Source organism: Lichenostomus cassidix, chromosome Z (assembly GCF_008360975.1).
Source record: "Lichenostomus cassidix isolate B80296 chromosome Z, HeHo_3.0, whole genome shotgun sequence".
Lineage (NCBI taxonomy): Eukaryota > Metazoa > Chordata > Aves > Passeriformes > Meliphagidae > Lichenostomus > Lichenostomus cassidix.
Window position 1 is genome coordinate 57434492 of NC_139511.1, and position 12463 is coordinate 57446954.

General features: G+C 43.2%; 1 long non-coding RNA gene across 1 annotated transcript; it reads right to left on the reverse strand.

Annotated features, from left to right (window-relative positions):
- Window positions 1-1912: 1912 nt before the first annotated feature.
- Window positions 1913-4512, reverse strand: LOC146424973 (uncharacterized). Its single transcript, XR_014846742.1, has 3 exons — window positions 4471-4512; window positions 2156-2246; window positions 1913-2051 (listed from the first exon to the last, which is right to left on the reverse strand). It is a non-coding gene; the product is annotated as an uncharacterized LOC146424973 (long non-coding RNA).
- Between the last annotated feature and the right edge of the window lie 7951 nt (window positions 4513-12463).

Here is a 12463-nt window from a genome sequence, read left to right on the forward strand (position 1 = left end):
ATAGATTTTGGCCAGAGGCAATGTCATGTGTTGTCCCCCCTCCTGTGTCTCATTGTTGTGTATCTAAAGTCTGTGCCCAAGGGTAACTTCTTTCTCCCTGGGTATCTGGATATTTCTCTGGGCAAAGGTATTAAACAATCCTGCTTTGCTGCTGCTATGCCCTGGTCAGGCAGCTAAAAATTGGGTTAGCAATGGCATGGAGGATTTATTTCAGGTGCTGTGTGCTCACCAATGATCTTTCTTGATCATTGTGCCCAATTGTGTTAGGGGAGCATCTGTGGACAGTCCTGTTTTGGTGGACACCATGCAAGCACACAACCAGAAGGAGTGCTTGTCCTGCAGATCTTTGGTTCTGCAAAGAAGAACAGGCAGGAGCTGAAGTGTGCTCAGATGGCTGCTGATGTAAGTTAAATTTATCCCAAAAGGGTGTGTTTCGGGGCAGCAATCCCAGATGGTGTTGGGTTTGCTGAGCCGTGTTGCAGTGCTGTACACAAAATACAGCGACACTGATTACCAGCACCCAGTTTGATGTCCAGCTTATTGTGGCCAAGATCATCAGCTAGACGAGGTTCTCACTGAACAGGAGACATGTATGAGGTGTGAGTTGTGACATTATCCTGAGATTACTAACTCCTCTCCCTGATCCCACTGGTCCAGTGATGCCTCTCTTTCCTGGCAGGATTTGGTGCAGAAGGGGTAAATCTGGGGAACCCACTGCCTGTCCCACTCTTCCCAGCAGCACAACTTGCAGACAGCAAAGCAACTGTGCTACAGCTCAGGTCCACCATGGTACACCAAAAGAACAATCCGCACTGCAGGAGGGGACACGGGTGCTCCAGGAAAGAAAAAACCAGAGAAACTGAGAGGATTCTTGTTTCAGCAACAGAAGAAAGATAAATTGTTTCACTAATGGACCACTAGGCTTTATTTTTTATCTGTTATTATTGGTTTAAAAAATGCCCTGGCTTGCTGAATTTACAATTTTGTGGAAGTTATCTTCTGTTGTGTATACTGGAATTAGTGTCTACTGCTGTGGGAGCAGGGCTGAACTTCATGGCCACAGCCCATCCATGCATTTTATCTTCACTTGGCCAATCCTGGCAATAGTATAACCAGTGCTGGGGCTGCCTGTACAATGCAAAGGCATTTTGAGGGCCATAAAGGGCCCCACATATGATAGGATCAGCCCCTACAAATGCAAGAGTTATAGATGACCAATAGATGGCTAAAATTGGTGAGAGAGCAAAGGGGACTCTACCAGCATGACGCCAGCAAGTCATGTTGTTTGAGTGAAGGTAGGGAAGCTGGCTCTCTGGCCATGGTCACTGAGAAACTCCTCTCTTTCTGCAGCTGGACTGATGGGGGACAAAACACCTAGAGATCATTTTCTTTTGAGGACAACAGAAGAATGGCAGAACTTTTTTGGCTGCCCATCCAAAACTCCAACTGGTGTGTCAGACCAGGGCTTAACTGCTGGGGAGGGTCAATGGAATACTGTCAGAGGAAGGAGGCAAGGAATGTTTGTGAATATCATACAGCCATTCCAGCTGTGCATTCTCCCTGGACTGCCATACCACAGTGGGCAAGTTCTGAGTCATGGGCAGGTCCAGCTGGCCCCAGGCAGAGCCTGGCAGACCCTGGCATTTAACTGGAAAGTAGAGAAGGCATCTGCCTGCACTGCCAAGCAGGACAAGGCACCTTTCTTTCCTAGCCATGAACCCCTCAGCCTCAAAATGTGGAGGGTTTTCTAGGGAAAGAAAATGGTAGGATTATACACATTTACCATCCCTGCCCACCCATTTCCCCTTTGTTCTCACCAAATCCTGTGCACTGTTTCATTAGGACAGTATTTGGCTCCTGCAACATACATGAACACATACACAAAATGCAGTGAGTCAAACCAAATATCCATCTTCTTTTGTAATTATCTTGGTTCTCTGGATATCCAGCATGTCTGAGCACCTGCTTAGACACTGCCAGAATTTGGCATGGGAGTGTAAAATGATGGATCCTTTCTATATCTCTGAGATTCTCTACAAAGTGCAAGGAATCTGTGCAAAATGAGATCATCCAGCTAGAAAGAGTGTGTGAGACAGCTGAAATGAAGGATATATACATTCACCAGGCAGTGCAGCAGCAAATAGTGAACAATTACCTCTCTGCTTGCTGATTATCTGTGGCTGGCATAATGCCCAAGAGGAAAGGGGGAGCATTCTGTTTCGCAGGTTGTTGGTAGCCTCTGCTGCCTGCAAACAAGACAAGAAGCAAAAAATTTGTTGCTGTCCTTGACATCAGAAAGGCTCCACTTGGACCAGCCATCTTTGTACACACTAGAATAGCTTTGGTTTGCTACATTTCAGGCACCAAAAAACCTGTATAGTAGGTTTGCAATGTACAATGTTGAAAAAAATATTCAGTGAGCCAAAAGTCTAGTTGCCTCTGGTATAAGCAGCTGAAGTGGAGCTACATGGGGAGAGGGTGGAGGCTGTGAATTTCATCAGTCTGAGAGATCTCTTTGAAACTCTCACATTTTCATCATAGAAAAAAGGAACATCTGGACATATTGTGCAAGGGCCGCATTCTGCTTTCAGTCATGTTGAGGCAAACCCAAAGTTGTCCCAATGGGACAATTCAAGATTTACCCCAGGATAAACAAGAGCAGGATCTGTCACTATATGTTTGACTTTACTGCTTTGTTCTCTAAGCTTAACCTGTTTGTGCCCTGTGTGCACTCATTTTCTGAATTGTCCTCTTCTTGAATGAGACACAGGAGCAGGTGGGAAAATCTAAGAAATCTCCAGTTTTTAATTCAATTGAGTTTTTCATAATTCTTAGCATTCTCCAAAAACGTATATCCTGTGTCACCTTTTCAGAGCTTCTTTTCTCCCCTTGGCAACCTGTAAATTATTATTGCTACCTTCCTCCCCCTCTGTATTGCTTATTATTCTTTATTTTCTACTTCCAGTAAACAACAGTGAACAACCAAGAGTTTTGTTGTTGTTTTTATTTTCCCACTGGCTCCAAAGGCCTCAGCTAAAAAAACAAAACAAGGCAGCTCGCTCAGGGCCATGCTGGGAATTGTACTTTTCAACTGTCTCCACTCTATGCCTCTGACACTCTACAAACTATGAAGAACTGAGGAAACAGGAAGAGGCTGTCAAATGCAGCAGTCTTGAGCTTGTTTGATTTATCTTTAATTCCTCTTAACTCCTCCTCTTGCTCTCTGACTACACCTTCAATTCTGGCATCTTTTGGACAGAGCCAAATTTGAAGCTGCAATTTTTTGAGTGAAAAGTAATGTCAGGAGTAAGACTCACAAGCAGGGCATGATTTTTTGAGATTTACTCTTAACACCTGAGGAAGTTCAAATTCTTTCAGCAGAGTGGCTCAAACACTTTGTGAAATCATGGCCTCTGTGCAAGTATTCTAAAAACAAAGGAATCAAATAGGCTTAGGTGCAGCTTTACATCCTGAGATGCTCAGCAGCAAGAGACAGCCTAGATCCATCCTGGGTGCTGCAAGTGGGTGTTGGCTTCTGTGTTTTGCTGTGACATGCAGGGGCTCAGATTGTGCCCACTCTGCTTTTCTTTTTTGCATGGATAGTGCATTAGTCCCCTAACACTTTTTTTCTGTTGTTTGTATTTATAATGGGGAAAAAGGGGTATTTGCTGCAGAAGTCCCTAGAAAAGTGTCTGCTAAGAGTATGGGCAGCAGTGTTTCCTACCTGTCCTTGCCTTTCCTCCCACTCCCTGCACTGCTTTACCATGAGGCACCTGGGAGCTTGTGACATATTGTGCTTGATGTCATGATAGCTGCCTTTTTTCCTGAGGAGAAAATGTTCTTGCCCTAGTAGACATGAAAAAGCATCTTCATACAGACATTTCCTGATGCTTGTCTTTGCCAAAACTAGAACAGTGAAGCAGAAGCCATTGCTCGAATAGCCTTGGCATAAGGACAGTCTGATGCATATAACGCATATAATTTAAAAAATTTAGCACAAAGAAATGGTTGTTATTTTGCTTAAACTGAGCTCAACTCAGTAGCTAATTAAGTACAGACTTTTTCCATGGTTATATGCAGTTTTCAAATTCCTATAACACAAACTGTTTTAGAGGATAAGTTAAATACAGAATGCATTGAGTTTGGTAGAGAAAGTTTAAAGGTCTGCATTTTCCCACCAAAGCTATTTCATATCAGCTACAGAGTGGGGGTGTGTGTGTGGAGGGGTTATGACCTCTTTTATTTTTACAACCATTGCCATGATTTCATAATACTGGCAGCAGTCACTTCAAGCGAGGGACTAGACTTTATCACTATAATTATATGCTAGTATGTGGGCATAAAACAGAAAAACTTTTTTATAGATAAATGCCAGTAGCAAAATCCTTTTGTCCAACAAGCAGTCCTTTAGCAGTGTTATGAATATTATATTAACCTCAATAAAAGCTATGCCAGAAATGTCTACTGTACATGGCACAAGTCCTGTGTTCTTAGGCAGCTTTGTTCTGTGAAATGAACAGCACTGAGAGCATGCAGCATCTTTTCTTTGCAAAGCATGTCAGAGATGTTCACTTATGATTCATAATGGTCCATTGTGAGAGGTGGTAACACCATCTGAAATGGGAAAACCAGGCAGGGAGGGTTCATTTGCTGTGGGTGTGTGCAGACAGTGTGGTGCAGATGCAGGACAACATAGGGTGAGCCACAGGGCTCCAGCCAGGTCAGCACCCATGAGCACACTTGGCCCTTTGGATTTCTGAGTGGCACAAGAAGGTGGGATGTACCCTGCAGGGGAGAAGAGGCACTGAGCCCCATCCCCACTGCCCCCCGACAAACCCACTGTGCTGGCAAGGCAGATCCCACACATATGGGAGCTCCCTCAGTGAAGGTGAAGGGGTTCAGGAATCAGAGAAGACAAGAGCTTTGTTTAGGTCCATCACTCAGGAGCTTCTGATGCCTTTCAGCCCAGCTATGAGAGTTGCAGAGCCACTGGCCTACAGCCACCTTGTGCAAAGCCTGGGCTTCTGTGATGCATGAAAATAAAGTGCAGCCTGGGTAGTTCACAGTCTGGCTTAGGAGATCAGGGCTCAGGCAGGGTCCCTGCAACACAGACACAGCTGGGAGAGGTAGCAGTAGCTGACCTCCAAATTTGAGAATACTAAAAAGGAAAAAAAATTAGCCTGAGGAAGAGGTGATTTTGCCATCTGAAGTGATTTTAGACTTGATGACTCTCCTCTCCCAAACCTGCACCACTCCCTGGAAGAGTGAGACTGATGTCCAGTGAGTCAGCAGCCTCAGCAAGGGACTGGTCCCCTTAGCAAAAGGGGAGTCAATAGCAATTTAGCAAATAGAATCACATGACTTTTTAAAGGGATATGAACCACAACAAACTATTGATCTTGATTTTTTTTCCACATTTCATATAAGCTTGCCCCTGCTTTCAGTAAGGTGATAGAGGAATACAGAGTAGTATATCCATCTTTGAGGACTTTTAGTGATTTTTCTCCAGTGTGTCTTTCCAGATGTATTAAATTTTCCATCACTGAATTATATAAATAACAGACTACATTGAAAAGTAGAGTGATTCATCTTTGTCCCATGTTAACATGGAATTAGTAAAATTACTTTTTGTGAATATTTTGCAATGTCATTTTAAGTACTATATTTGTTAGCGATCTGATTTAGACAGGTAAAGTTATTTTTAGGTATTTGCCTGATAGCATGAGGAACCAGTGTTGATATATGGCTGAATAACAAGCTGTTATTATTGGCCATTTGTTACCAGTCCTATAAATCACACAGTACTCAGTGTCTTCGGTGTTCCTGCTTGGCTGAAACTTTTTAAAAGAGAATTTGGGAAAAAAAAAATTATGGGAAATTCTTCCATAGGAAGGCTGCAGCTCAAGTGGCACTCCTGTCAGGAGGCAGCAGAGAGATGCCCTGCAGGCTCTCCCACCCCTGCTGTAGCACTCTGTCAGAGGGGCAGTGCTGGGAAGACATCTGTCTCCTGCAATATATGCAGATATTGCTGCTTCTCAGCTGCCTTTCAGCTCCCTGGTAGAGTTTAGAAGCTGTGGCTGGCTTGTGGCTGCCATGATGGGGGGTTTTATATCAACTTCTGTTTATGTTGGAATTTTACAGTAATGACAATGAAGTGGGCAGTGCATGTTCAAGTGCCAGTGAATGGCTCTCCCCTTCCTAGAGCTCCAGGATTCCTCGTTTGGTTATTATTTCCATTGCACAAATAGAGTGCAGAATTTGCACCTGAAGGCCTGATTGTGCTGTGCTGATTTTCAAAGTCATACTTACTCTACTGTCAGTATGGTGGATCTGGTATTGACAATCCTGTAACGACGCAAAAACTTGAATCAAAAGGGAAAACTACCGCATGCAAAAGTCACCCTGCTGTTCAAGTGTGTGAGGATAACCAAAGCTGATCTGGCTTGCTTCTGATACCAGGTACATTCAGTAGTTTTAGTGTGTAGCATGTTCATGATTGAAAATAAAAAAGCAGTCACTAAAGACTACCAAAAGTGATGGCCAAACACTACATAGGCCAATCCAGTGCTCATGCAAGGGTACTGAATTCCCCATCTACTCACCCCACAAATATTTTTGGCATTGTTTCCCTCAGCTGGCACAGTCTTTTCCAGGTGCAATGTTCATCCTCACAAGGATCAGTGATAGGCCTTACTTAACGTCTGTAACAGATCTTCACTTCCATTCAGCAAGATTAATGAGCAAAGACTGCCAGTGGTCTGTGAGATCACAGCTGGGTTGCTGGTTTCAAGCACTCAACACGAAACTTAACAATGACTAAAGAGAAAAGGTACAAGATAATTTTATTGTACTGATGTTCTGATAATTATTATTCTCAAACTCCCACCCAATTAGTCTGTCTAATGGCATGTAGACAAAAATAAACAAAAACTAGTTTGGTCTCTCTTTTAGTACATGGGTCTATAATAGGATTAGTAGAACACCAGCAGGGCAGGATAGGGCTGATCTGAGGGTCTGTATAGCCATCCCACACTGCCTAGTCCCTGGCTAGAAAATGGAAATATATTTTGAAGAAGCCAATACATCAAAGCATGTCCCTGAATAAGTAATCATTAAGCCTCTTGCTGCACAGTCTTAAGATTATGGGCCTGCATTGCTCTTTTCTTTTCCTGTTGGAAGAATGGGAAAGAATAACTCAAGTCAGAGACCTTGTTCAACAGCTAAAACATCTGAGTTTGGCTAAGCATAAAAGATATCCACCTCTGAATTACTTTCACAGTGTGCACAGAAGAGCAAAGAAGTGAAGGACCAGTCTGCTCTGTCAGCAAGGGGAATAAAAGGGCTTTTTACCCTTGCAGTGGAGATACAGTGACTGGAGAATGGATACAGCTTCTTGTTTAAATGTTCTTGGCATGGTTTTGGTGCAGCACTCCACCAATGTGTGTGAAACCTTGGCAGACCATGAACCACATACTGGCAGCAGCCAAACACATGCTGATCCTCACATGTGAGGTGAGCGCCGGGGCTGTGGGAGGAGGTGGGTGCTGGATGCAGCTACAGGCAGGGGAGCAGAAAAGTCAGCAGGGAAAATAAACCATATATCTCAAAATGTATCAAAAATATATAAAAATCCTAGTGATATATCAATTTCCCCAGACACTTCAGTGGATTTCTTAATAGCTGTCATGAATCTGGAACACTGGTACTCACTGATATTAATTTAATATTAAACATTAATATTTATTATTTATTAATTTATTAACAAAATCGATTTAATTATTAATATTACATTTATTAGTATGGCTACTTAATTTTTTCTTTGATCGTCACTTTTTTCTTCTAAATGCTTCACTTCCTTTCCTGAGAAATAAACACATCATTATGTGAAAATACTGCTCATTGCCAGAAGTCTGTTTTTCTGCCCTGTTTCTGTGTTACCAGTGAGCTTCAGTCTCCAGGTCCAATGTGGTAGCTCAGGGACAAAGTCCTTTGTTTCCCAATTCTGAGAGGAAATATTTGTGTGTGACTTTTACAATTTGTGCTCAGAATTTATCAGAAAATAATTAAACCCCATAAAATTGTGCAATGCCATTTGTAATAACATCATACTTTGCAGAAACTGTTCATTACTCGTCTATTTTTAAAGTTATGTGTAGCAGGGGAGCCCAGCATACCTCACGTGGGCTACTTCTTGATTTGGGCATGCTGGACACCAAAGTGGACCATTTACATTTGCAGCTGCTGGTAGATATGCTAAAATTAGACTAAATAAAAAATAGCAGCTGCATGGGTAGTTACTAACCAAAGCTGATTCACAGATGGGAGGCAACTTGGAGACTCAGGCATTGCAGCTAGATTTGACACAAAGGCTGGTCCAGTGTAAGATCCCTGTGCCTACAAAGACACAATAGACCATAATGGTAAGCCAAAACTATGTTCAGCTCAACCCTTTTTCTGGGGAAATCCTTTCACCACCCTGGATTTTTTTTTTTTCTCCTTTTTCTTTTTTTTTCTTAAACATGTGGTACAATGTCTCATTATGTAGGAACACGCTTTCCTTTAACATGTCTGTCTTCTTCTATCCCCTCAGCCTCCCCCACAGGCTTTCCTTGGACAACCACACTCATTGTGGCCAATGCCAAAAAAAGCCCACTCTCTGCTTGTGTCCAGTCCCATACTCCCTGCTAACTCCATGCCAAGACATTGACAGAGTGCAGGATCTTTCTCTGCAGCCATGTCATGGGCCCTTTTTTTTATAGGATTCTCTTTCAAAATGCTTGTGCAATGGAACTTAATGACCTCTTCTACCAGCAGCTCCATCTCGCATTGCCCCATGCATTATATTCAGATAAAAGGATATATTGTGGGATTTAAGGCACAGTCTGTGTTACATGGAGGAGGGCACAGAAGGGGCAGACTGCACAGGCTGTGCTTTCTGAATGGTCAGACTGGATTTTCCCTGGGCAGAAAGCACAAAATATTATAACTGTTTTCCATAGGAAGTCTCAGCAAAATTGCTTCCAGCCACATTTGATTAAAAGGATTCTCTCTTGTCATGAAGTGTAGAACTGTCCTGTTCATTCATGGCAGTACGATGTTTTATGGGTTGTACAGGATTTCTGTGTGATGTTGGAGAATTCCATGTGAGAGCATAGAGCCAGTGATGACCCTCATGTCAGGCTCTGCACTCCCTGCTGCTCTTGTTTCCAGGAAGGTTTTTTAGCTTGGACTCCACACAAGCACAGTGCCCGAGGAGCAGTCACACACGCCCTCAGCACTTCTGAGGTGGGGTGCAGATCTTTTATCCCCAGGTAATAGAGAGCACACACACAAATAGCAGCTTCATATCAATTCCCAAACAGATTTACTTCCACACTTGTGCAAAGTGGAAGAGAGTCTTTGCCACCTTGTGAGGCTTCAGCTATCCTCTTCTCTTCATCTCTTCTCTGCTTCCACTCCCAGGTCCTACTAGAACATTGCCAGACAGCCACAGCACTTCTAGACTGCTCGAGCAGCAGCCTCTTGTCATTTGGCCTGAGCAGAACTGTGCCAGCTATGGACAAACACGTCTGAGTGCTTCAGATGCTTCAAGCACTTCCTGCTTGAATCAAAAGGACCAAAAAGCAAGGCAGAGGTTACCAACAAGTTAACTTGCATTCAACTTCACACAGCATTTCTGTGCAGATCCTTCCCTCACACTCCTTTGCACATCCACTCCTTGCCCCGGGGTAATTTCCAGCAGAGCCTTGCAGCTGCCTGGCAGTCACTCTGCCTCTGCAGCACAGCTGGGGCTTCAGACTAAGTCCAGAGCCTTATAGGACAAATTGAGGACTCCTACTGATAAAGGGCCCATCTCTACAGCAACACTTAGATTTCCTTCTTCACTCTGAAAAGTCTTATTTAAGACTCATCTCCTAAACTCTGCAGACTCACCCTCAATCTTTATAAAATTGTTAGATTTAATCTTATTTTCAGGTCTTGGATCCAGCTTCAGCCAGAAGGTAGGACAATATCTTCCGGCTACCAATGCTTTGGTGCTAGAGCCACTCCCTTGGAAAACAGGAAACAGACAATAAACCTCCTTGGACTGAAGATGGAGATGAGCCCATATCTCCTATTTGGGGAGCAGTTAAATTAGAGAAGGAACAATTACTGGCTACATACAGAAGGCTCTGCCCAATGTGCATCAGATCTGGACACATAATGGAAGAATTTGATGTAACTTGGGAGTGTTCGGCTAAAAACCAGAGGCAACTGTATTTAAAGAAGAGGAAATTTTGGAACTGCAATTTTGCAAGGCATCACAATTCCATTTAAGTCCTTTCCTTGCTGAGACTTAAGTGTCCTGTTTAATGGTCCATGACCTTGGATGCCAAAGCACTAGACAGAGTGGGGGCCCTGAGAGCTCTCCCTCTTGGCCAGCTGTAAACCATGCTGCAAACCAGTTTGGTAGCCCTCATGTGAATGGGGCCTTTGTTAACAACTGATGAGTAGGATGTTCAGAGAACTTGGGAAAGTATGCTTGGCAAGTAAACTCACCTAACTAATAATAAAAATACTCTTCAAATTTGCCAGGCTTCTTTGCCTCAGGCGAGAACAATAAAGTCAATGAATTGTTTAATGTGAGGAAATAACAAGAGAGAGAAGAAAAAAGCATACTGTTCCCTGATGCTGTTTTGGAATTTCTCTTGTGTAGATCCTCTTCTGGATTGACAATAAAAGCCCCTGGCATGCATCCTGCACAAAAATCAAGAAGGGTAACAGAAATATGTGATTCTGTTGAGAGCTATAGCCTACCTAAGTACAGGGATGGACTCTCTGATCTAAGGTATTTTTCATTTATAGTTGGGGTGATCCTCTTTATCTGGCAGGCACATATTTGATTTTGAATGTCTTAACAAGCCAGAGTACTTTCATGGGAATGCTCACAATGACATGGAGAGCTAATCCAAACTGCAATCCTCCTCCACAAGAGGCCCAGAGCAGGCACTAATTAACAGGATGGGTGTAGCACATACCTGCCTCTGGTGGGAAAGAACTGAGCCTGAGAACTGCATCTCAGCATGTCCACTAACACATTCTCCTCTTTGTAAAGCCAGAAAATAATTTTAACACTGAAGAAGAGGCATAATCCCTGCACATAAGGCAGGAACTTGATTTAGAAATTGTCTTTCTTCTGACCTGGACAATATTTCCCCCATTTTCCCATCACTTTTCACTGTCACCTCTCAGTTGAAGACACAGCAGCCCTTATAATTTTTAAAAGGTAGACATATACCAAGAGCTTGCAGATTAAAGCAAGCACTGCACTTGTTAGGTACTAATCTGGTGCTTTGGGAAGACTACTTTAATTCTTTGAGCTCTGCATCGTAAATGACTCCATATATAACTTACTATGTATTTTGTGTCTTTTCCAATATATTATATCGGTAATCTTGACTTGAATGAGAAGAACAAATTTCTGGATGGTAGTTTCTGTTAATCTTGCAATTCCTAGTTAAATACCAATGGATTTTTTTTCTTCTAATCGCAAAGAAATAGATGAAGGAGACATTGTTAACTAGGCTCACTTTTGATTGTGGTAAAAGAATCACAATGATCTTTCCTTATTCTATAAGCTGTTCATTGGGATGTGTGAGGAATAGCCTTTTCTGTAATGCACTGTCATGCCAGACCATTACAACTGGAGCAAGAGCACACTGCTCCATGCTGGAAAAAGCCAGGGGCTGGTTCCTCTGTTGCTGGTTATTTCTGAGACTAAAGATCTCAGCAGCACTTAGGTCTGGGCAGTTCTAAAGGTGGAAGAGCACAAGCTGTGATGGGACATTGCAGTGGCCAGAGCCTCATGGTACAGCAGTCACACTGCTAAGCATGCCTAAAGCTACTAAAGGTTTCCAGTACCTTGGGTTAAGTTTATCACAACATCACACTTTAAACTACAGGAATATGGTCTTTTAATGGGAAAACCCAGACTTGATGTGTGATGCAGAATAAAACACATCTCCACACTTTGCAGAATGAGAGTCAAGCCTCACTTCAGATGAAGCAATTTTCAGTGGCTTCCTGGACTGCTGCAAAGTTAACACTGTCCTGATCCCTTAAAAAGCCAGGTTTTCTCCATCATAATAAAGTTTCAGGTGTGGGGCCACTGAAGTGAGGCCTCTGCTATCTAGGTGTTTCACTGACCACCATTCACAGTTTCTCTTATGCCATTGTGCCTCCCAAGGCCATATAAATGCCCAGGAGCTGGGCAGTATATTAGCAGCACTCACTGTCAGCCCCTCTTTCCTTGCAGGCACAGCACACAGGACAGACAGACAGTCTCTCTACCATGTGGGATGACATTGCATGCTGCAGGTGGGAGCTCTGCTGCAGGGTGGACAACAGGGAGCACTGAAGGCTGGGTGCTGAAGCCCTCGAAAACCTGGGGCTGTGGTTTGTAATCCCAAGGGAAAATTCAGCA